Here is a 24651-nt window from a genome sequence, read left to right as displayed (position 1 = left end):
CAAACCAGCCACAGTTGCCTGTGGGGGCACCTTGCATCTGGGATGTATCCTAATCGGTGCGGAATTTCAGCAGGCAGCCGGCCACTCCGGGCCACCGGGCCCTGGACATGAACGATGGCCTTTCCCCTGAGAAAGAAAACTCACCAGGCCAGGTTCCTCATCTCAGTTTGCAGGAGGCACGTGGCACTGTCAAACCAGCCACAGTTGCCTGTGGGGGCACCTTGCATATAGGAGGCATCCTGATCCGTGCGGAATTTCATCAGGAAGCCGGCCACTCCGGGCCACCGGGCCCTGGCTAGGAACCATCCCATTTCCCCAGAGAAACAAAACTCACCAAGCCAGGTTCCTGCTGTCAATTTGCAGGCGGCAATTGGCAATGTCAAACCAGCCGCAGACGCCTGTCGTGGTACCTTCAGTCCGGGAGGCATCCTGATTGGTGTGGAATTTCAGCAGGCAGCCGGCCACTCCAGGCCATCGGGCCCTGGACACGAACGATGGCCTTTCCCCTGAGAAACAAAACTCACCAGGCCAGGTTCCTCATCTCTGTTTGCAGGAGGCACTTGGCACTGTCAAACCAGCCACAGTTGCCTGTGGTGGTACCTTCGGTCCGGGCGGCATCCTGATCGGCGTGGAATTTCAGCAGGCAGCCGGCCACTCCAGGCCATCGGGCCCTGGACACGAACGATGGCCTTTCCCCTGAGAAACAAAACGCACCAGGCCAGGTTCCTGATGTCAGTTTGCAGGAGGCACTTGGCACTGTCAAACCAGCCACAGTTGCCTGGGGCGGCACCTTGCATGTAGGAGGAATCCTGATCGGTGCGGAATTTCAGCAGGCAGCTGGCCACTCCTGGCCACCGCGCCCTGGACACGAACGATGGCCTTTCCCCTGAGAAACAAAACCCACCAGGCCAGGATCCTTATGTCAATTTGCTGGAGGCACTTGGCACTTTCAAACCAGCCACAGTTGCCTGTGGGGGCACCTTGCATGTAGGAGGCATCCTGATCCGTGCGGAATTTCAGCAGGCAGCCGCCCACTCCGCGCCACCGGGCCCTGGCTAGGAACCATGGCCTTTCCCCAGAGAAACAAAACTCACCAGGCCAGGTTCCGGCTGTCAGTTTGCAGGAGGCACTTGGCACTGTCAAACCAGCCACAGTTGCCTGTCGTGGTTCCTTCAGTCCGGGAGGCATCCTGATCGGTGCGGAATTTCAGCAGGCAGCCGGCCATTCCAGGGCATCGGGCCCTGTACACGAACGATGGCCTTTCCCCTGAGAAACAAAACTCACCAGGCCAGGTTCCTCATCTCAGTTTGCAGGAGGCACTTGGCACTGTCAAACCAGCCACAGTTGCCTGCGGTGGTACCTTCGGTCCGGGAGGCATCCTGATCGGTGCGGAATGTCAGCAGGCAGCCGGCCACTCCGGGCCACCGGGCCCTGGACACGAACGATGGCCTTTCCCCTGAGAAACAAAACGCACCAGGCCAGGTTCCAGATGTCAATTTGCAGGAGGCACTTGGCGCTGTCAAACCAGCCACAGTTGCCTGTCGTGGTACCTTCGGTCCGGGAGGGATCCTGATCGGTGTGGAATTTCAGCAGGCAGCCGGCCACTCCGGGCCACCGGGCCCTGGACACGAACGATGGCCTTTCCCCTGAGAAACAAAATTCAGCAGGCCAGGTTCCTGATGTCAGTTTGCAGGAGGCACTTGGCACTGTCAAACCAGCCACAGTTGCCTGTGGGGGCACCTTGCATATAGGAGGCATCCTGATCCGTGCGGAATTTCATCAGGAAGCCGGCCACTCCGGGCCACCGGGCCCTGGCTAGGAACCATCCCATTTCCCCAGAGAAACAAAACTCACCAGGCCAGGTTCCTGCTGTCAATTTGCAGGCGGCAACTGGCAATGTCAAACCAGCCGCCGACGCCTGTCGTGGTACCTTCAGTCCAGGAGGCATCCTGATTGGTGTGGAATTTCAGCAGGCAGCCGGCCACTCCAGGCCATCGGGCCCTGGACATGAACGATGGCCTTTCCCCTGAGAAACAAAACTCACCAGGCCAGGTTCCTCATGTCTGTTTGCAGGAGGCACTTGGCACTGTCAAACCAGCCACAGTTGCCTGCGGTGGTACCTTCGGTCCGGGAGGGATCCTGATCGGTGCGGAATGTCAGCAGGCAGCCGGCCACTCCGGGCCACCGGGCCCTGGACACGAACGATGGCCTTTCCCCTGAGAAACAAAACGCACCAGGCCAGGTTCCAGATGTCAATTTGCAGGAGGCACTTGGCGCTGTCAAACCAGCCACAGTTGCCTGTCGTGGTACCTTCGGTCCGGGAGGGATCCTGATTGGTGTGGAATTTCAGCAGGCAGCCGGCCACTCCAGGCCATCGGGCCCTGGACACGAACGATGGCCTTTCCCCTGAGAAACAAAACTCACCAGGCCAGGTTCCTCATCTCTGTTTGCAGGAGGCACTTGGCACTGTCAAACCAGCCACAGTTGCCTGTGGTGGTACCTTCGGTCCGGGCGGCATCCTGATCAGCGCGGAATTTCAGCAGGCAGCCGGCCACTCCAGGCCATCGGGCCCTGGACACGAACCATGGCCTTTCCCCTGAGAAACAAAACGCACCAGGCCAGGTTCCTGATGTCAGTTTGCAGGAGGCAGTTGGCACTGTCAAACCAGCCACAGTTGCCTGTGGGGGCACCTTGCATGTAGGAGGAATCCTGATCGGTGCGGAATTTCAGCAGGCAGCTGGCCACTCCTGGCCACCGCGCCCTGGACACGAACGATGGCCTTTCCCCTGAGAAACAAAACCCACCAGGCCAGGATCCTTATGTCAATTTGCTGGAGGCACTTGGCACTTTCAAACCAGCCACAGTTGCCTGTGGGGGCACCTTGCATGTAGGAGGCATCCTGATCCGTGCGGAATTTCAGCAGGCAGCCATCAACTCCGCGCCACCGGGCCCTGGCTAGGAACCATGGCCTTTCCCCAGAGAAACAAAACTCACCAGGCCAGGTTCCGGCTGTCAGTTTGCAGGAGGCACTTGGCACTGTCAAACCAGCCACAGTTGCCTGTCGTGGTTCCTTCAGTCCGGGAGGCATCCTGATCGGTGCGGAATTTCAGCAGGCAGCCGGCCATTCCAGGGCATCGGGCCCTGTACACGAACGATGGCCTTTCCCCTGAGAAACAAAACTCACCAGGCCAGGTTCCTCATCTCAGTTTGCAGGAGGCACTTGGCACTGTCAAACCAGCCACAGTTGCCTGCAGTGGTACCTTCGGTCCGGGAGGCATCCTGATCGGTGCGGAATGTCAGCAGGCAGCCGGCCACTCCGGGCCACCGGGCCCTGGACACGAACGATGGCCTTTCCCCTGAGAAACAAAACGCACCAGGCCAGGTTCCAGATGTCAATTTGCAGGAGGCACTTGGCGCTGTCAAACCAGCCACAGTTGCCTGTCGTGGTACCTTCGGTCCGGGAGGGATCCTGATCGGTGTGGAATTTCAGCAGGCAGCCGGCCACTCCAGGCCACCGGGCCCTGGACACGAACGATGGCCTTTCCCCTGAGAAACAAAATTCAGCAGGCCAGGTTCCTCATCTCTGTTTGCAGGAGGCACTTGGCACTGTCAAACCAGCCACAGTTGCCTGTGGGGGCACCTTGCATATAGGAGGCATCCTGATCCGTGCGGAATTTCATCAGGAAGCCGGCCACTCCGGGCCACCGGGCCCTGGCTAGGAACCATCCCATTTCCCCAGAGAAACAAAACTCACCAGGCCAGGTTCCTGCTGTCAATTTGCAGGCGGCAACTGGCAATGTCAAACCAGCCGCAGACGCCTGTCGTGGTACCTTCAGTCCGGGAGGCATCCTGATTGGTGTGGAATTTCAGCAGGCAGCCGGCCACTCCAGGCCATCGGGCCCTGGACATGAACGATGGCCTTTCCCCTGAGAAACAAAACTCACCAGGCCAGGTTCCTCATGTCTGTTTGCAGGAGGCACTTGGCACTGTCAAACCAGCCACAGTTGCCTGTCGTGGTTCCCTCAGTCCGGGAGGCATCCTGATTGGTGCGGAATTTCAGCAGGCAGCCGGCCACTCCAGGCCACCGGGTCCTAGACAGGAACGATGGCTTTTCCCTTAGAAACAAAATTCAGCAGGCCAGGTTCCTGATGTCAGTTTGCAGGAGGCACTTGGCACTGTCAAACCAGCCACAGTTGCCTGGGGGGGCACCTTACATATAGGACGTATCCTGATCCGTGCGGAATTTCAGCAGGCAGCCGGCCACTCCGGGCCACCGGGCCCTGGACACGAACGATGGCCTTTCCCCTGAGAAACAAAATTCAGCAGGCCAGGTTCCTGATGTCAGTTTGCAGGAGGCACTTGGCACTGTCAAACCAGCCACAGTTGCCTGTGGGGGCACCTTGCATATAGGAGGCATCCTGATCCGTGCGGAATTTCATCAGGAAGCCGGCCACTCCGGGCCACCGGGCCCTGGCTAGGAACCATCCCATTTCCCCAGAGAAACAAAGCTCACCAGGCCAGGTTCCTGCTGTCAATTTGCAGGCGGCAACTGGCAATGTCAAACCAGCCGCAGACGCCTGTCGTGGTACCTTCAGTCCAGGAGGCATCCTGATTGGTGTGGAATTTCAGCAGGCAGCCGGCCACTCCAGGCCATCGGGCCCTGGACATGAACGATGGCCTTTCCCCTGAGAAACAAAACTCACCAGGCCAGGTTCCTCATGTCTGTTTGCAGGAGGCACTTGGCACTGTCAAACCAGCCACAGTTGCCTGCGGTGGTACCTTCGGTCCGGGAGGCATCCTGATCGGTGCGGAATGTCAGCAGGCAGCCGGCCACTCCGGGCCACCGGGCCCTGGACACGAACGATGGCCTTTCCCCTGAGAAACAAAACGCACCAGGCCAGGTTCCAGATGTCAATTTGCAGGAGGCACTTGGCGCTGTCAAACCAGCCACAGTTGCCTGTCGTGGTACCTTCGGTCCGGGCGGCATCCTGATCGGCGCGGAATTTCAGCAGGCAGCCGGCCACTCCAGGCCATCGGGCCCTGGACACGAACGATGGCCTTTCCCCTGAGAAACAAAACGCACCAGGCCAGGTTCCTGATGTCAGTTTGCAGGAGGCAGTTGGCACTGTCAAACCAGCCACAGTTGCCAGCGGTGGTACCTTCGGTCCGGGAGGCATCCTGATCGGTGCGGAATGTCAGCAGGCAGCCGGCCACTCCGGGCCACCGGGCCCTGGACACGAACGATGGCCTTTCCCCTGAGGAACAAAACGCACCAGGCCAGGTTCCAGATGTCAATTTGCAGGAGGCACTTGGCGCTGTCAAACCAGCCACAGTTGCCTGTCGTGGTACCTTCGGTCCGGGAGGGATCCTGATCGGTGTGGAATTTCAGCAGGCAGCCGGCCACTCCGGGCCACCGGGCCCTGGACACGAACGATGGCCTTTCCCCTGAGAAACAAAATTCAGCAGGCCAGGTTCCTGATGTCAGTTTGCAGGAGGCACTTGGCACTGTCAAACCAGCCACAGTTGCCTGTGGGGGCACCTTGCATCTGGGATGTATCCTGATCGGTGCGGAATTTCAGCAGGCAGCCGGCCACTCCGGGCCACCGGGCCCTGGACACGAACGATGGCATTTCCCCTGAGAAACAAAACGCACCAGGCCAGGTTCCTGGTGTCAGTTTGCAGGAGGCACTTGGCACTGTCAAACCAGCCACAGTTGCCTGTGGGGGCACCTTGCATGTAGGAGGCATCCTGATCCGTGCGGAATTTCAGCAGGCAGCCGGCCACTCCGGGCCACCGGGCCCTGGACCTGAACGATGGCCTTTCCCCTGAGAAACAAAACTCACCAGGCCAGGTTCCTCATGTCTGTTTGCAGGAGGCACTTGGCACTGTCAAACCAGCCACAGTTGTCTGCGGTGGTACCTTCGGTCCGGGAGGCATCCTGATCAGTGGATTAATTTCAGCAGGCAGCCGGCCACTCCAGGCCACTGGGCCCTGGACACGAACGATGGCCTTTCCCCTGAGAAACAAAATGCACCAAGTCAGGTTCCTGATGTCTGTTTGCAGGAGGCACGTGGCACTGTCAAACCAGCCACAGTTGCCTGTGGGGGCACCTTGCATCTGGGATGTATCCTAATCGGTGCGGAATTTCAGCAGGCAGCCGGCCACTCCGGGCCACCGGGCCCTGGACATGAACGATGGCCTTTCCCCTGAGAAAGAAAACTCACCAGGCCAGGTTCCTCATCTCAGTTTGCAGGAGGCACGTGGCACTGTCAAACCAGCCACAGTTGCCTGTGGGGGCACCTTGCATATAGGAGGCATCCTGATCCGTGCGGAATTTCATCAGGAAGCCGGCCACTCCGGGCCACCGGGCCCTGGCTAGGAACCATCCCATTTCCCCAGAGAAACAAAACTCACCAAGCCAGGTTCCTGCTGTCAATTTGCAGGCGGCAATTGGCAATGTCAAACCAGCCGCAGACGCCTGTCGTGGTACCTTCAGTCCGGGAGGCATCCTGATTGGTGTGGAATTTCAGCAGGCAGCCGGCCACTCCAGGCCATCGGGCCCTGGACACGAACGATGGCCTTTCCCCTGAGAAACAAAACTCACCAGGCCAGGTTCCTCATCTCTGTTTGCAGGAGGCACTTGGCACTGTCAAACCAGCCACAGTTGCCTGTGGTGGTACCTTCGGTCCGGGCGGCATCCTGATCGGCGTGGAATTTCAGCAGGCAGCCGGCCACTCCAGGCCATCGGGCCCTGGACACGAACGATGGCCTTTCCCCTGAGAAACAAAACGCACCAGGCCAGGTTCCTGATGTCAGTTTGCAGGAGGCACTTGGCACTGTCAAACCAGCCACAGTTGCCTGGGGCGGCACCTTGCATGTAGGAGGAATCCTGATCGGTGCGGAATTTCAGCAGGCAGCTGGCCACTCCTGGCCACCGCGCCCTGGACACGAACGATGGCCTTTCCCCTGAGAAACAAAACCCACCAGGCCAGGATCCTTATGTCAATTTGCTGGAGGCACTTGGCACTTTCAAACCAGCCACAGTTGCCTGTGGGGGCACCTTGCATGTAGGAGGCATCCTGATCCGTGCGGAATTTCAGCAGGCAGCCGCCCACTCCGCGCCACCGGGCCCTGGCTAGGAACCATGGCCTTTCCCCAGAGAAACAAAACTCACCAGGCCAGGTTCCGGCTGTCAGTTTGCAGGAGGCACTTGGCACTGTCAAACCAGCCACAGTTGCCTGTCGTGGTTCCTTCAGTCCGGGAGGCATCCTGATCGGTGCGGAATTTCAGCAGGCAGCCGGCCATTCCAGGGCATCGGGCCCTGTACACGAACGATGGCCTTTCCCCTGAGAAACAAAACTCACCAGGCCAGGTTCCTCATCTCAGTTTGCAGGAGGCACTTGGCACTGTCAAACCAGCCACAGTTGCCTGCGGTGGTACCTTCGGTCCGGGAGGCATCCTGATCGGTGCGGAATGTCAGCAGGCAGCCGGCCACTCCGGGCCACCGGGCCCTGGACACGAACGATGGCCTTTCCCCTGAGAAACAAAACGCACCAGGCCAGGTTCCAGATGTCAATTTGCAGGAGGCACTTGGCGCTGTCAAACCAGCCACAGTTGCCTGTCGTGGTACCTTCGGTCCGGGAGGGATCCTGATCGGTGTGGAATTTCAGCAGGCAGCCGGCCACTCCGGGCCACCGGGCCCTGGACACGAACGATGGCCTTTCCCCTGAGAAACAAAATTCAGCAGGCCAGGTTCCTGATGTCAGTTTGCAGGAGGCACTTGGCACTGTCAAACCAGCCACAGTTGCCTGTGGGGGCACCTTGCATATAGGAGGCATCCTGATCCGTGCGGAATTTCATCAGGAAGCCGGCCACTCCGGGCCACCGGGCCCTGGCTAGGAACCATCCCATTTCCCCAGAGAAACAAAACTCACCAGGCCAGGTTCCTGCTGTCAATTTGCAGGCGGCAACTGGCAATGTCAAACCAGCCGCCGACGCCTGTCGTGGTACCTTCAGTCCAGGAGGCATCCTGATTGGTGTGGAATTTCAGCAGGCAGCCGGCCACTCCAGGCCATCGGGCCCTGGACATGAACGATGGCCTTTCCCCTGAGAAACAAAACTCACCAGGCCAGGTTCCTCATGTCTGTTTGCAGGAGGCACTTGGCACTGTCAAACCAGCCACAGTTGCCTGCGGTGGTACCTTCGGTCCGGGAGGCATCCTGATCGGTGCGGAATGTCAGCAGGCAGCCGGCCACTCCGGGCCACCGGGCCCTGGACACGAACGATGGCCTTTCCCCTGAGAAACAAAACGCACCAGGCCAGGTTCCAGATGTCAATTTGCAGGAGGCACTTGGCGCTGTCAAACCAGCCACAGTTGCCTGTCGTGGTACCTTCGGTCCGGGAGGGATCCTGATCGGTGTGGAATTTCAGCAGGCAGCCGGCCACTCCAGGCCATCGGGCCCTGGACACGAACGATGGCCTTTCCCCTGAGAAACAAAACTCACCAGGCCAGGTTCCTCATCTCTGTTTGCAGGAGGCACTTGGCACTGTCAAACCAGCCACAGTTGCCTGTGGTGGTACCTTCGGTCCGGGCGGCATCCTGATCAGCGCGGAATTTCAGCAGGCAGCTGGCCACTCCTGGCCACCGCGCCCTGGACACGAACGATGGCCTTTCCCCTGAGAAACAAAACCCACCAGGCCAGGATCCTTATGTCAATTTGCTGGAGGCACTTGGCACTTTCAAACCAGCCACAGTTGCCTGTGGGGGCACCTTGCATGTAGGAGGCATCCTGATCCGTGCGGAATTTCAGCAGGCAGCCATCAACTCCGCGCCACCGGGCCCTGGCTAGGAACCATGGCCTTTCCCCAGAGAAACAAAACTCACCAGGCCAGGTTCCGGCTGTCAGTTTGCAGGAGGCACTTGGCACTGTCAAACCAGCCACAGTTGCCTGTCGTGGTTCCTTCAGTCCGGGAGGCATCCTGATCGGTGCGGAATTTCAGCAGGCAGCCGGCCATTCCAGGGCATCGGGCCCTGTACACGAACGATGGCCTTTCCCCTGAGAAACAAAACTCACCAGGCCAGGTTCCTCATCTCAGTTTGCAGGAGGCACTTGGCACTGTCAAACCAGCCACAGTTGCCTGCAGTGGTACCTTCGGTCCGGGAGGCATCCTGATCGGTGCGGAATGTCAGCAGGCAGCCGGCCACTCCGGGCCACCGGGCCCTGGACACGAACGATGGCCTTTCCCCTGAGAAACAAAACGCACCAGGCCAGGTTCCAGATGTCAATTTGCAGGAGGCACTTGGCGCTGTCAAACCAGCCACAGTTGCCTGTCGTGGTACCTTCGGTCCGGGAGGGATCCTGATCGGTGTGGAATTTCAGCAGGCAGCCGGCCACTCCAGGCCACCGGGCCCTGGACACGAACGATGGCCTTTCCCCTGAGAAACAAAATTCAGCAGGCCAGGTTCCTCATCTCTGTTTGCAGGAGGCACTTGGCACTGTCAAACCAGCCACAGTTGCCTGTGGGGGCACCTTGCATATAGGAGGCATCCTGATCCGTGCGGAATTTCATCAGGAAGCCGGCCACTCCGGGCCACCGGGCCCTGGCTAGGAACCATCCCATTTCCCCAGAGAAACAAAACTCACCAGGCCAGGTTCCTGCTGTCAATTTGCAGGCGGCAACTGGCAATGTCAAACCAGCCGCAGACGCCTGTCGTGGTACCTTCAGTCCGGGAGGCATCCTGATTGGTGTGGAATTTCAGCAGGCAGCCGGCCACTCCAGGCCATCGGGCCCTGGACATGAACGATGGCCTTTCCCCTGAGAAACAAAACTCACCAGGCCAGGTTCCTCATGTCTGTTTGCAGGAGGCACTTGGCACTGTCAAACCAGCCACAGTTGCCTGTCGTGGTTCCCTCAGTCCGGGAGGCATCCTGATTGGTGCGGAATTTCAGCAGGCAGCCGGCCACTCCAGGCCACCGGGTCCTAGACAGGAACGATGGCTTTTCCCTTAGAAACAAAATTCAGCAGGCCAGGTTCCTGACGTCAGTTTGCAGGAGGCACTTGGCACTGTCAAACCAGCCACAGTTGCCTGGGGGGGCACCTTACATATAGGACGTATCCTGATCCGTGCGGAATTTCAGCAGGCAGCCGGCCACTCCGGGCCACCGGGCCCTGGACACGAACGATGGCCTTTCCCCTGAGAAACAAAATTCAGCAGGCCAGGTTCCTGATGTCAGTTTGCAGGAGGCACTTGGCACTGTCAAACCAGCCACAGTTGCCTGTGGGGGCACCTTGCATATAGGAGGCATCCTGATCCGTGCGGAATTTCATCAGGAAGCCGGCCACTCCGGGCCACCGGGCCCTGGCTAGGAACCATCCCATTTCCCCAGAGAAACAAAGCTCACCAGGCCAGGTTCCTGCTGTCAATTTGCAGGCGGCAACTGGCAATGTCAAACCAGCCGCAGACGCCTGTCGTGGTACCTTCAGTCCAGGAGGCATCCTGATTGGTGTGGAATTTCAGCAGGCAGCCGGCCACTCCAGGCCATCGGGCCCTGGACATGAACGATGGCCTTTCCCCTGAGAAACAAAACTCACCAGGCCAGGTTCCTCATGTCTGTTTGCAGGAGGCACTTGGCACTGTCAAACCAGCCACAGTTGCCTGCGGTGGTACCTTCGGTCCGGGAGGCATCCTGATCGGTGCGGAATGTCAGCAGGCAGCCGGCCACTCCGGGCCACCGGGCCCTGGACACGAACGATGGCCTTTCCCCTGAGAAACAAAACGCACCAGGCCAGGTTCCAGATGTCAATTTGCAGGAGGCACTTGGCGCTGTCAAACCAGCCACAGTTGCCTGTCGTGGTACCTTCGGTCCGGGCGGCATCCTGATCGGCGCGGAATTTCAGCAGGCAGCCGGCCACTCCAGGCCATCGGGCCCTGGACACGAACGATGGCCTTTCCCCTGAGAAACAAAACGCACCAGGCCAGGTTCCTGATGTCAGTTTGCAGGAGGCAGTTGGCACTGTCAAACCAGCCACAGTTGCCTGTGGGGGCACCTTGCATGTAGGAGGAATCCTGATCGGTGCGGAATTTCAGCAGGCAGCTGGCCACTCCTGGCCACCGCGCCCTGGACACGAACGATGGCCTTTCCCCTGAGAAACAAAACCCACCAGGCCAGGATCCTTATGTCAATTTGCTGGAGGCACTTGGCACTTTCAAACCAGCCACAGTTGCCTGTGGGGGCACCTTGCATGTAGGAGGCATCCTGATCCGTGCGGAATTTCAGCAGGCAGCCGCCCACTCCGCGCCACCGGGCCCTGGCTAGGAACCATGGCCTTTCCCCAGAGAAACAAAACTCACCAGGCCAGGTTCCGGCTGTCAGTTTGCAGGAGGCACTTGGCACTGTCAAACCAGCCACAGTTGCCTGTCGTGGTTCCTTCAGTCCGGGAGGCATCCTGATCGGTGCGGAATTTCAGCAGGCAGCCGGCCATTCCAGGGCATCGGGCCCTGTACACGAACGATGGCCTTTCCCCTGAGAAACAAAACTCACCAGGCCAGGTTCCTCATCTCAGTTTGCAGGAGGCACTTGGCACTGTCAAACCAGCCACAGTTGCCTGCGGTGGTACCTTCGGTCCGGGAGGCATCCTGATCGGTGCGGAATGTCAGCAGGCAGCCGGCCACTCCGGGCCACCGGGCCCTGGACACGAACGATGGCCTTTCCCCTGAGAAACAAAACGCACCAGGCCAGGTTCCAGATGTCAATTTGCAGGAGGCACTTGGCGCTGTCAAACCAGCCACAGTTGCCTGTCGTGGTACCTTCGGTCCGGGAGGGATCCTGATCGGTGTGGAATTTCAGCAGGCAGCCGGCCACTCCGGGCCACCGGGCCCTGGACACGAACGATGGCCTTTCCCCTGAGAAACAAAATTCAGCAGGCCAGGTTCCTGATGTCAGTTTGCAGGAGGCACTTGGCACTGTCAAACCAGCCACAGTTGCCTGTGGGGGCACCTTGCATATAGGAGGCATCCTGATCCGTGCGGAATTTCAGCAGGCAGCCGGCCACTCCGGGCCACCGGGCCCTGGCTAGGAACCATCCCATTTCCCCAGAGAAACAAAACTCACCAGGCCAGGTTCCTGCTGTCAATTTGCAGGCGGCAATTGGCAATGTCAAACCAGCCGCAGACGCCTTTCGTGGTACCTTCAGTCCGGGAGGCATCCTGATTGGTGTGGAATTTCAGCAGGCAGCCGGCCACTCCAGGCCATCGGGCCCTGGACACGAACGATGGCCTTTCCCCTGAGAAACAAAACTCACCAGGCCAGGTTCCTCATCTCTGTTTGCAGGAGGCACTTGGCACTGTCAAACCAGCCACAGTTGCCTGTGGTGGTACCTTCGGTCCGGGCGGCATCCTGATCAGCGCGGAATTTCAGCAGGCAGCCGGCCACTCCAGGCCATCGGGCCCTGGACACGAACGATGGCCTTTCCCCTGAGAAACAAAACGCACCAGGCCAGGTTCCTGATGTCTGTTTGCAGGAGGCAGTTGGCACTGTCAAACCAGCCACAGTTGCCTGTGGGGGCACCTTGCATGTAGGAGGAATCCTGATCGGTGCGGAATTTCAGCAGGCAGCTGGCCACTCCTGGCCACCGCGCCCTGGACACGAACGATGGCCTTTCCCCTGAGAAACAAAACCCACCAGGCCAGGATCCTTATGTCAATTTGCTGGAGGCACTTGGCACTTTCAAACCAGCCACAGTTGCCTGTGGGGGCACCTTGCATGTAGGAGGCATCCTGATCCGTGCGGAATTTCAGCAGGCAGCCATCCACTCCGCGCCACCGGGCCCTGGCTAGGAACCATGGCCTTTCCCCAGAGAAACAAAACTCACCAGGCCAGGTTCCGGCTGTCAGTTTGCAGGAGGCACTTGGCACTGTCAAACCAGCCACAGTTGCCTGTCGTGGTTCCTTCAGTCCGGGAGGCATCCTGATCGGTGCGGAATTTCAGCAGGCAGCCGGCCATTCCAGGGCATCGGGCCCTGTACACGAACGATGGCCTTTCCCCTGAGAAACAAAACTCACCAGGCCAGGTTCCTCATCTCAGTTTGCAGGAGGCACTTGGCACTGTCAAACCAGCCACAGTTGCCTGCAGTGGTACCTTCGGTCCGGGAGGCATCCTGATCGGTGCGGAATGTCAGCAGGCAGCCGGCCACTCCGGGCCACCGGGCCCTGGACACGAACGATGGCCTTTCCCCTGAGAAACAAAACGCACCAGGCCAGGTTCCAGATGTCAATTTGCAGGAGGCACTTGGCGCTGTCAAACCAGCCACAGTTGCCTGTCGTGGTACCTTCGGTCCGGGAGGGATCCTGATCGGTGTGGAATTTCAGCAGGCAGCCGGCCACTCCAGGCCACCGGGCCCTGGACACGAACGATGGCCTTTCCCCTGAGAAACAAAATTCAGCAGGCCAGGTTCCTCATCTCTGTTTGCAGGAGGCACTTGGCACTGTCAAACCAGCCACAGTTGCCTGTGGGGGCAGCTTGCATATAGGAGGCATCCTGATCCGTGCGGAATTTCATCAGGAAGCCGGCCACTCCGGGCCACCGGGCCCTGGCTAGGAACCATCCCATTTCCCCAGAGAAACAAAACTCACCAGGCCAGGTTCCTGCTGTCAATTTGCAGGCGGCAACTGGCAATGTCAAACCAGCCGCAGACGCCTGTCGTGGTACCTTCAGTCCGGGAGGCATCCTGATTGGTGTGGAATTTCAGCAGGCAGCCGGCCACTCCAGGCCATCGGGCCCTGGACATGAACGATGGCCTTTCCCCTGAGAAACAAAACTCACCAGGCCAGGTTCCTCATGTCTGTTTGCAGGAGGCACTTGGCACTGTCAAACCAGCCACAGTTGCCTGTCGTGGTTCCCTCAGTCCGGGAGGCATCCTGATTGGTGCGGAATTTCAGCAGGCAGCCGGCCACTCCAGGCCACCGGGTCCTAGACATGAACGATGGCCTTTCCCCTGAGAAACAAAACTCACCAGGCCAGGTTCCTCATGTCTGTTTGCAGGAGGCACTTGGCACTGTCAAACCAGCCACAGTTGCCTGTGGTGGTACCTTCGGTCCGGGCGGCATCCTGATCAGCGCGGAATTTCAGCAGGCAGCCGGCCACTCCAGGCCATCGGGCCCTGGACACGAACGATGGCCTTTCCCCTGAGAAACAAAACGCACCAGGCCAGGTTCCTGATGTCTGTTTGCAGGAGGCAGTTGGCACTGTCAAACCAGCCACAGTTGCCTGTGGGGGCACCTTGCATGTAGGAGGAATCCTGATCGGTGCGGAATTTCAGCAGGCAGCTGGCCACTCCTGGCCACCGCGCCCTGGACACGAACGATGGCCTTTCCCCTGAGAAACAAAACCCACCAGGCCAGGATCCTTATGTCAATTTGCTGGAGGCACTTGGCACTTTCAAACCAGCCACAGTTGCCTGTGGGGGCACCTTGCATGTAGGAGGCATCCTGATCCGTGCGGAATTTCAGCAGGCAGCCATCCACTCCGCGCCACCGGGCCCTGGCTAGGAACCATGGCCTTTCCCCAGAGAAACAAAACTCACCAGGCCAGGTTCCGGCTGTCAGTTTGCAGGAGGCACTTGGCACTGTCAAACCAGCCACAGTTGCCTGTCGTGGTTCCTTCAGTCCGGGAGGCATCCTGATCGGTGCGGAATTTCAGCAGGCAGCCGGCCATTCCAGGGCATCGGGCCCTGTACACGAACGATGGCCTTTCCCCTGAGAAACAAAACTCACCAGGCCAGGTTCCTCATCTCAGTTTGCAGGAGGCACTTGGCACTGTCAAACCAGCCACAGTTGCCTGCAGTGGTACCTTCGGTCCGGGAGGCATCCTGATCGGTGCGGAATGTCAGCAGGCAGCCGGCCACTCCGGGCCACCGGGCCCTGGACACGAACGATGGCCTTTCCCCTGAGAAACAAAACGCACCAGGCCAGGTTCCAGATGTCAATTTGCAGGAGGCACTTGGCGCTGTCAAACCAGCCACAGTTGCCTGTCGTGGTACCTTCGGTCCGGGAGGGATCCTGATCGGTGTGGAATTTCAGCAGGCAGCCGGCCACTCCAGGCCACCGGGCCCTGGACACGAACGATGGCCTTTCCCCTGAGAAACAAAATTCAGCAGGCCAGGTTCCTCATCTCTGTTTGCAGGAGGCACTTGGCACTGTCAAACCAGCCACAGTTGCCTGTGGGGGCAGCTTGCATATAGGAGGCATCCTGATCCGTGCGGAATTTCATCAGGAAGCCGGCCACTCCGGGCCACCGGGCCCTGGCTAGGAACCATCCCATTTCCCCAGAGAAACAAAACTCACCAGGCCAGGTTCCTGCTGTCAATTTGCAGGCGGCAACTGGCAATGTCAAACCAGCCGCAGACGCCTGTCGTGGTACCTTCAGTCCGGGAGGCATCCTGATTGGTGTGGAATTTCAGCAGGCAGCCGGCCACTCCAGGCCATCGGGCCCTGGACATGAACGATGGCCTTTCCCCTGAGAAACAAAACTCACCAGGCCAGGTTCCTCATGTCTGTTTGCAGGAGGCACTTGGCACTGTCAAACCAGCCACAGTTGCCTGTCGTGGTTCCCTCAGTCCGGGAGGCATCCTGATTGGTGCGGAATTTCAGCAGGCAGCCGGCCACTCCAGGCCACCGGGTCCTAGACACGAACGATGGCTTTTCCCTTAGAAACAAAATTCAGCAGGCCAGGTTCCTGATGTCAGTTTGCAGGAGGCACTTGGCACTGTCAAACCAGCCACAGTTGCCTGGGGGGGCACCTTACATATAGGACGTATCCTGATCCGTGCGGAATTTCAGCAGGCAGTCGGCCACTCCGGGCCACCGGGCCCTGGATATCAACCATGGCCTTTCCCTTAGAAACAAAAGTCACCAGGCCAGGTTCCTGCTGTCAGTTTGCAGGCGGCAATTGGCACTGTCAAACCAGCCGGAGATGCCTGTCGTGGTACCTTCAGTCCGGGAGGCATCCTGATCTGTGTGGAATTTCAGCAGGCAGCAGGCCACTCGGGGCCACCCGGCCCCGGACAGGAACGATGGCCTTTCCCCAGAGAAACAAAACTCACCAGGCCAGGTTCCTGATGTCAGTTTGCAGGAGGCACGTGGCACTGTCAAACCAGCCACAGTTGCCTGGGGTGGTACCTTCGGCCCGGGAGGCATCCTGATCGGTGCAGAATTTCAGCAGGCAGTCGGCCACTCCGGGCCGCCGGGCCCTGGACACGAACGATGGCCTTTCCACAGAGAAACAAAACTCACCAGGCCAGGTTCCTGGTGTCAGTTTGCAGGAGGCACGTGGCACTGTCAAACCAGCCACAGTTGCCTGCGGTGGTACCTTCGGTCCGGGAGGCATCCTGATCGGTGCGGAATTTCAGCAGGCAGCCGGCCACTCCAGGCCACCGGGCCCTGGACACGAACGATGGCCTTTCCCCTGAGAAACAAAACTCACCAGGCCAGGTTCCTCATCTCAGTTTGCAGGAGGCACATGGCACTCTCAAACCAGCCACAGTTGCCTGTGGGGGCACCTTGCATCCGGGATGTATCATAATCGGTGCGGAATTTCAGCAGGCAGCCGGCCACTCCGGGCCACCGGGCCCTGGACATGAACGATGGCCTTTCCCCTGAGCGAGAAAACTCACCAGGCCAGGTTCCTCATCTCTGTTTGCAGGAGGCACTTGGCACTGTCAAACCAGCCACAGTTGCCTCTGGGGGCACCTTGCATCTGGGAGGTATCCTGATAGGTGCAGAATTTCAGCAGGCAGCCGGCCACTCCGGGCAACCGGGCCCTGGACTTGAACAATGGCCTTTCCCCAGAGAAACAAAACTCAACAGGGCAGGTTCCTGATGTCAGTTTGCAGGAGGCACTTGGCACTGTCAAACCAGCCACATCAGCCTGTGGGGGCACCATGCATCTGGGCGGCATCCTGATCCGTGCGGAATTTCAGCAGGCAGCCGGCCACTCCGGGCCACCGGGCCCTGGCTAGGAAACATCCCCTTGCCCCAGAGAAACACAACTCACCAGGCCAGGTCCCTGATGTCAGTTTGCAGGAGGCACTTGGCACTGTCAAACCAGCCACAGTTGCCTGTGGGGGCACCTTGCCTATAGGACGTATCTTGAGCCATGCGGAATTTCAGCAGGCTCTCGGCCATTCCAGGCCATCGGGCCCTGGACGCGAACGATGGCCTTTCCCCTGAGAAACAAAACTCACCAGGCCAGGTTCCTCATCTCAGTTTGCAGGAGGCACTTGGCACTCTCAAACCAGCCACAGTTGCCTGCGGTGGTACCTTCGGTCCGGGAGGCACCCTGATCGGTGCGGAATTTCAGCAGGCAGCCGGCCACTCCGGGCCACCGGGCCCTGGCTTGGAAACATCCCCTTACCCCAGAGAAACACAACTCACCAGGCCAGGTTCCTGATGTCAGTTTGCAGGAGGCACTTGGCACTGTCAAACCAGCCACAGTTGCCTGTGGGGGCACCTTGCATCTGGGATGTATCCTGATCGGTGCGGAATTTCAGCAGGCAGCCGGCCACTCCGGGCCACCGGGCCCTGGACATGAACGATGGCCTTTCCCCTGAGAAACAAAACGCACCAGGCCAGGTTCCTGGTGTCAGTTTGCAGGAGGCACTTGGCACTGTCAAACCAGCCACAGTTGCCTGTGGGGGCACCTTGCATGTAGGAGGCATCCTGATCCGTGCGGAATTTCAGCAGGCAGCCGGCCACTCCGGGCCACCGGGCCCTGGACCTGAACGATGGCCTTTCCCCTGAGAAACAAAACTCACCAGGCCAGGTTCCTGATGTCAGTTTGCAGGAGGCACGTGGCACTGTCAAACCAGCCGCAGATGCCTGTCGTGGTACCTTCGGTCCGGGAGGCATCCTCATTGGTGCGGAATTTCAGCAGGCAGCTGGCCACTCCAGGCCATCGGGCCCTGGACACGAACGATGGCCTTTCCCCTGAGAAACAAAACTCACCAGGCCAGGTTCCTCATGTCTGTTTGCAGGAGGCACTTGGCACTGTCAAACCAGCCACAGTTATCTGCGGTGGTACCTTCGGTCCGGGAGGCATCCTGATCAGTGGATTAATTTCAGCAGGCAGCCGGCCACTCCAGGCCACTGGGCCCTGGACACGAACGATGGCCTTTCCCCTGAGAAACAAAATGCACCAGGCCAGGTTCCTGATGTCTGTTTGCAGGAGGCACGTGGCACTGTCAAACCAGCCACAGTTGCCTGTGGTGGTACCTTCGGCCCGGGAGGCATCCTGATCGGTGCGGAATTTCAGCAGGCAGCCGGCCACTCCAGGCCATCTGGCCCTGGACACGAACGATGGCCTTTCCCCTGAGATACAAAACTCACCAGGCCAGGTTCCTCATCTCAGTTTGCAGGAGGCACTTGGCACTGTCAAACCAGCCACAGTTGCCTGCGGTGGTACCTTCGGTCCGGGAGGCATCCTGATCGGTGCGGAATTTCAGCAGGCAGCCGACCACTCCGGGCCACCGGGCCCTGGACACGAACGATGGCCTTTCCCCTGAGAAACAAAACGCACCAGGCCAGGTTCCTTATGTCAATTTGCTGGAGGCACTTGGCACTTTCAAACCAGCCACAGTTGCCTGTGGGGGCACCTTGCATGTAGGAGGCATCCTGATCCGTGCGCAATTTCAGCAGGCAGCCAGCCACTCCGGGCCCCCGGGCCCTGGCTAGGAACCATGGCCTTTCCCCAGAGAAACAAAACTACCCAGGCCAGGTTCCTGCTGTCAGTTTGCAGGAGACACTTGGCACTGTCAAACCAGCCACAGTTGCCTGTGGGGGCACCTTGAATGTAGGAGGCATCCTGATCCGTGCACAATTTCAGCAGGCAGCCAGCCACTCCAGGCCACCGGGCCCTGGATCTAAACCATGGCCTTTCCCTTAGAAACTAAAGTCACCAGGCCAGGTTCCAGATGTCAATTTGCAGGAGGCACTTGGCACTGTCAAACCAGCCACAGTTGCCTGTGGTGGTACCTTCGGTCCGGGAGGGATCCTGATCGGTGTGGAATTTCAGCAGGCAGCCGGCCACTCCGGGCCACCGGGCCCTGGACACGAACGATGGCCTTTCCCCTGAGAAACAAAACTCACTAGGCCAGGTTCCTCATGTCTTTTTGCAGGAGGCACTTGGCACTGTCAATCCAGCCACAGTTGCCTGTGGGGGCACCTTGCATGTAGGAGGCATCCTGATCCGTGCGGAATTTCAGCAGGCAGCCGCCCACTCCGCGCCACCGGGCCCTGGCTAGGAACCATGGCCTTTCCCCAGAGAAACAAAACTCACCAGGCCAGGTTCCGGCTGTCAGTTGGCAGGAGGCACTTGGCACTGTCAAACCAGCCACAGTTGCCTGTCGTGGTTCCTTTAGTCCGGGAGGCATCCTGATCGGTGCGGAATTTCAGCAGGCAGCCGGCCATTCCAGGGCATCGGGCCCTGTACACGAACGATGGCCTTTCCCCTGAGAAACAAAACTCACCAGGCCAGGTTCCTCATCTCAGTTTGCAGGAGGCACTTGGCACTGTCAAACCAGCCACAGTTGCCAGCGGTGGTACCTTCGGTCCGGGAGGCATCCTGATCGGTGCGGAATGTCAGCAGGCAGCCGGCCACTCCGGGCCACCGGGCCCTGGACACGAACGATGGCCTTTCCCCTGAGAAACAAAACGCACCAGGCCAGGTTCCAGATGTCAATTTGCAGGAGGCACTTGGCGCTGTCAAACCAGCCACAGTTGCCTGTCGTGGTATCTTCGGTCCGGGAGGGATCCTGATCGGTGTGGAATTTCAGCAGGCAGCCGGCCACTCCGGGCCACCGGGCCCTGGACACGAACGATGGCCTTTCCCCTGAGAAACAAAATTCAGCAGGCCAGGTTCCTGATGTCAGTTTGCAGGAGGCACTTGGCACTGTCAAACCAGCCACAGTTGCCTGTCGTGGTACCTTCGGTCCGGGAGGGATCCTGATCGGTGTGGAATTTCAGCAGGCAGCCGGCCACTCCGGGCCACCGGGCCCTGGACACGAACGATGGCCTTTCCCCTGAGAAACAAAACTCACCAGGCCAGGTTCCTCATGTCTGTTTGCAGGAGGCACTTGGCACTGTCAAACCAGCCACAGTTGCCTGTCGTGGTTCCCTCAGTCCGGGAGGCATCCTGATTGGTGCGGAATTTCAGCAGGCAGCCGGCCACTCCAGGCCACCGGGTCCTAGACAAGAACGATGGCTTTTCCCTTAGAAACAAAATTCAGCAGGCCAGGTTCCTGATGTCAGTTTGCAGGAGGCACTTGGCACTGTCAAACCAGCCACAGTTGCCTGGGGGGGCACCTTACATATAGGACGTATCCTGATCCGTGCGGAATTTCAGCAGGCAGCCGGCCACTCCGGGCCACCGGGCCCTGGATATCGACCATGGCCTTTCCCTTAGAAACAAAAGTCACCAGGCCAGGTTCCTGCTGTCAGTTTGCAGGCGGCAATTGGCACTGTCAAACCAGCCGCAGATGCCTGTCGTGGTACCTTCAGTCCGGGAGGCATCCTGATCTGTGTGGAATTTCAGCAGGCAGCAGGCCACTCGGGGCCACCCGGCCCCGGACAGGAACGATGGCCTTTCCCCAGAGAAACAAAACTCACCAGGCCAGGTTCCTGATGTCAGTTTGCAGGAGGCACGTGGCACTGTCAAACCAGCCACAGTTGCCTGGGGTGGTACCTTCGGCCCGGGAGGCATCCTGATCGGTGCAGAATTTCAGCAGGCAGTCGGCCACTCCGGGCCGCCGGGCCCTGGACACGAACGATGGCCTTTCCACAGAGAAACAAAACTCACCAGGCCAGGTTCCTGGTGTCAGTTTGCAGGAGGCACGTGGCACTGTCAAACCAGCCACAGTTGCCTGCGGTGGTACCTTCGGTCCGGGAGGCATCCTGATCGGTGCGGAATTTCAGCAGGCAGCCGGCCACTCCAGGCCACCGGGCCCTGGACACGAACGATGGCCTTTCCCCTGAGAAACAAAACTCACCAGGCCAGGTTCCTCATCTCAGTTTGCAGGAGGCACATGGCACTCTCAAACCAGCCACAGTTGCCTGTGGGGGCACCTTGCATCCGGGATGTATCATAATCGGTGCGGAATTTCAGCAGGCAGCCGGCCACTCCGGGCCACCGGGCCCTGGACATGAACGATGGCCTTTCCCCTGAGCGAGAAAACTCACCAGGCCAGGTTCCTCATCTCTGTTTGCAGGAGGCACTTGGCACTGTCAAACCAGCCACAGTTGCCTCTGGGGGCACCTTGCATCTGGGAGGTATCCTGATAGGTGCAGAATTTCAGCAGGCAGCCGGCCACTCCGGGCAACCGGGCCCTGGACTTGAACAATGGCCTTTCCCCAGAGAAACAAAACTCAACAGGGCAGGTTCCTGATGTCAGTTTGCAGGAGGCACTTGGCACTGTCAAACCAGCCACATCAGCCTGTGGGGGCACCATGCATCTGGGCGGCATCCTGATCCGTGCGGAATTTCAGCAGGCAGCCGGCCACTCCGGGCCACCGGGCCCTGGCTAGGAAACATCCCCTTACCCCAGAGAAACACAACTCACCAGGCCAGGTCCCTGATGTCAGTTTGCAGGAGGCACTTGGCACTGTCAAACCAGCCACAGTTGCCTGTGGGGGCACCTTGCCTATAGGACGTATCTTGAGCCATGCGGAATTTCAGCAGGCTCTCGGCCATTCCAGGCCATCGGGCCCTGGACGCGAACGATGGCCTTTCCCCTGAGAAACAAAACTCACCAGGCCAGGTTCCTCATCTCAGTTTGCAGGAGGCACTTGGCACTCTCAAACCAGCCACAGTTGCCTGCGGTGGTACCTTCGGTCCGGGAGGCACCCTGATCGGTGCGGAATTTCAGCAGGCAGCCGGCCACTCCGGGCCACCGGGCCCTGGCTTGGAAACATCCCCTTACCCCAGAGAAACACAACTCACCAGGCCAGGTTCCTGATGTCAGTTTGCAGGAGGCACTTGGCACTGTCAAACCAGCCACAGTTGCCTGTGGGGGCACCTTGCATCTGGGATGTATCCTGATCGGTGCGGAATTTCAGCAGGCAGCCGGCCACTCCGGGCCACCGGGCCCTGGACATGAACGATGGCCTTTCCCCTGAGAAACAAAACGCACCAGGCCAGGTTCCTGGTGTCAGTTTGCAGGAGGCACTTGGCACTGTCAAACCAGCCACAGTTGCCTGTGGGGGCACCTTGCATGTAGGAGGCATCCTGATCCGTGCGGAATTTCAGCAGGCAGCCGGCCACTCCAGGCCACCGGGCCCTGGACCTGAACGATGGCCTTTCCCCTGAGAAACAAAACTCACCAGGCCAGGTTCCTGATGTCAGTTTGCAGGAGGCACGTGGCACTGTCAAACCAGCCGCAGATGCCTGTCGTGGTACCTTCGGTCCGGGAGGCATCCTCATTGGTGCGGAATTTCAGCAGGCAGCTGGCCACTCCAGGCCATCGGGCCCTGGACACGAACGATGGCCTTTCCCCTGAGAAACAAAACTCACCAGGCCAGGTTCCTCATGTCTGTTTGCAGGAGGCACTTGGCACTGTCAAACCAGCCACAGTTATCTGCGGTGGTACCTTCGGTCCGGGAGGCATCCTGATCAGTGGATTAATTTCAGCAGGCAGCCGGCCACTCCAGGCCACTGGGCCCTGGACACGAACGATGGCCTTTCCCCTGAGAAACAAAATGCACCAGGCCAGGTTCCTGATGTCTGTTTGCAGGAGGCACGTGGCACTGTCAAACCAGCCACAGTTGCCTGTGGTGGTACCTTCGGCCCGGGAGGCATCCTGATCGGTGCGGAATTTCAGCAGGCAGCCGGCCACTCCAGGCCATCTGGCCCTGGACACGAACGATGGCCTTTCCCCTGAGATACAAAACTCACCAGGCCAGGTTCCTCATCTCAGTTTGCAGGAGGCACTTGGCACTGTCAAACCAGCCACAGTTGCCTGCGGTGGTACCTTCGGTCCGGGAGGCATCCTGATCGGTGCGGAATTTCAGCAGGCAGCCGACCACTCCGGGCCACCGGGCCCTGGACACGAACGATGGCCTTTCCCCTGAGAAACAAAACGCACCAGGCCAGGTTCCTTATGTCAATTTGCTGGAGGCACTTGGCACTTTCAAACCAGCCACAGTTGCCTGTGGGGGCACCTTGCATGTAGGAGGCATCCTGATCCGTGCGCAATTTCAGCAGGCAGCCAGCCACTCCGGGCCCCCGGGCCCTGGCTAGGAACCATGGCCTTTCCCCAGAGAAACAAAACTACCCAGGCCAGGTTCCTGCTGTCAGTTTGCAGGAGACACTTGGCACTGTCAAACCAGCCACAGTTGCCTGTGGGGGCACCTTGAATGTAGGAGGCATCCTGATCCGTGCGCAATTTCAGCAGGCAGCCAGCCACTCCAGGCCACCGGGCCCTGGATCTAAACCATGGCCTTTCCCTTAGAAACTAAAGTCACCAGGCCAGGTTCCAGATGTCAATTTGCAGGAGGCACTTGGCACTGTCAAACCAGCCACAGTTGCCTGTGGTGGTACCTTCGGTCCGGGAGGGATCCTGATCGGTGTGGAATTTCAGCAGGCAGCCGGCCACTCCGGGCCACCGGGCCCTGGACACGAACGATGGCCTTTCCCCTGAGAAACAAAACTCACTAGGCCAGGTTCCTCATGTCTTTTTGCAGGAGGCACTTGGCACTGTCAATCCAGCCACAGTTGCCTGTGGGGGCACCTTGCATGTAGGAGGCATCCTGATCCGTGCGGAATTTCAGCAGGCAGCCGCCCACTCCGCGCCACCGGGCCCTGGCTAGGAACCATGGCCTTTCCCCAGAGAAACAAAACTCACCAGGCCAGGTTCCGGCTGTCAGTTTGCAGGAGGCACTTGGCACTGTCAAACCAGCCACAGTTGCCTGTCGTGGTTCCTTTAGTCCGGGAGGCATCCTGATCGGTGCGGAATTTCAGCAGGCAGCCGGCCATTCCAGGGCATCGGGCCCTGTACACGAACGATGGCCTTTCCCCTGAGAAACAAAACTCACCAGGCCAGGTTCCTCATCTCAGTTTGCAGGAGGCACTTGGCACTGTCAAACCAGCCACAGTTGCCAGCGGTGGTACCTTCGGTCCGGGAGGCATCCTGATCGGTGCGGAATGTCAGCAGGCAGCCGGCCACTCCGGGCCACCGGGCCCTGGACACGAACGATGGCCTTTCCCCTGAGAAACAAAACGCACCAGGCCAGGTTCCAGATGTCAATTTGCAGGAGGCACTTGGCGCTGTCAAACCAGCCACAGTTGCCTGTCGTGGTATCTTCGGTCCGGGAGGGATCCTGATCGGTGTGGAATTTCAGCAGGCAGCCGGCCACTCCGGGCCACCGGGCCCTGGACACGAACGATGGCCTTTCCCCTGAGAAACAAAATTCAGCAGGCCAGGTTCCTGATGTCAGTTTGCAGGAGGCACTTGGCACTGTCAAACCAGCCACAGTTGCCTGTGGGGGCACCTTGCATCTGGGATGTATCCTGATCGGTGCGGAATTTCAGCAGGCAGCCGGCCACTCCGGGCCACCGGGCCCTGGACACGAACGATGGCCTTTCCCCTGAGAAACAAAACTCACCA

Source organism: Passer domesticus, chromosome W (genome assembly GCF_036417665.1).
Source record: "Passer domesticus isolate bPasDom1 chromosome W, bPasDom1.hap1, whole genome shotgun sequence".
NCBI classification, from domain to species: domain Eukaryota; kingdom Metazoa; phylum Chordata; class Aves; order Passeriformes; family Passeridae; genus Passer; species Passer domesticus.
Note: the sequence above shows the minus strand (reverse complement) of the source record.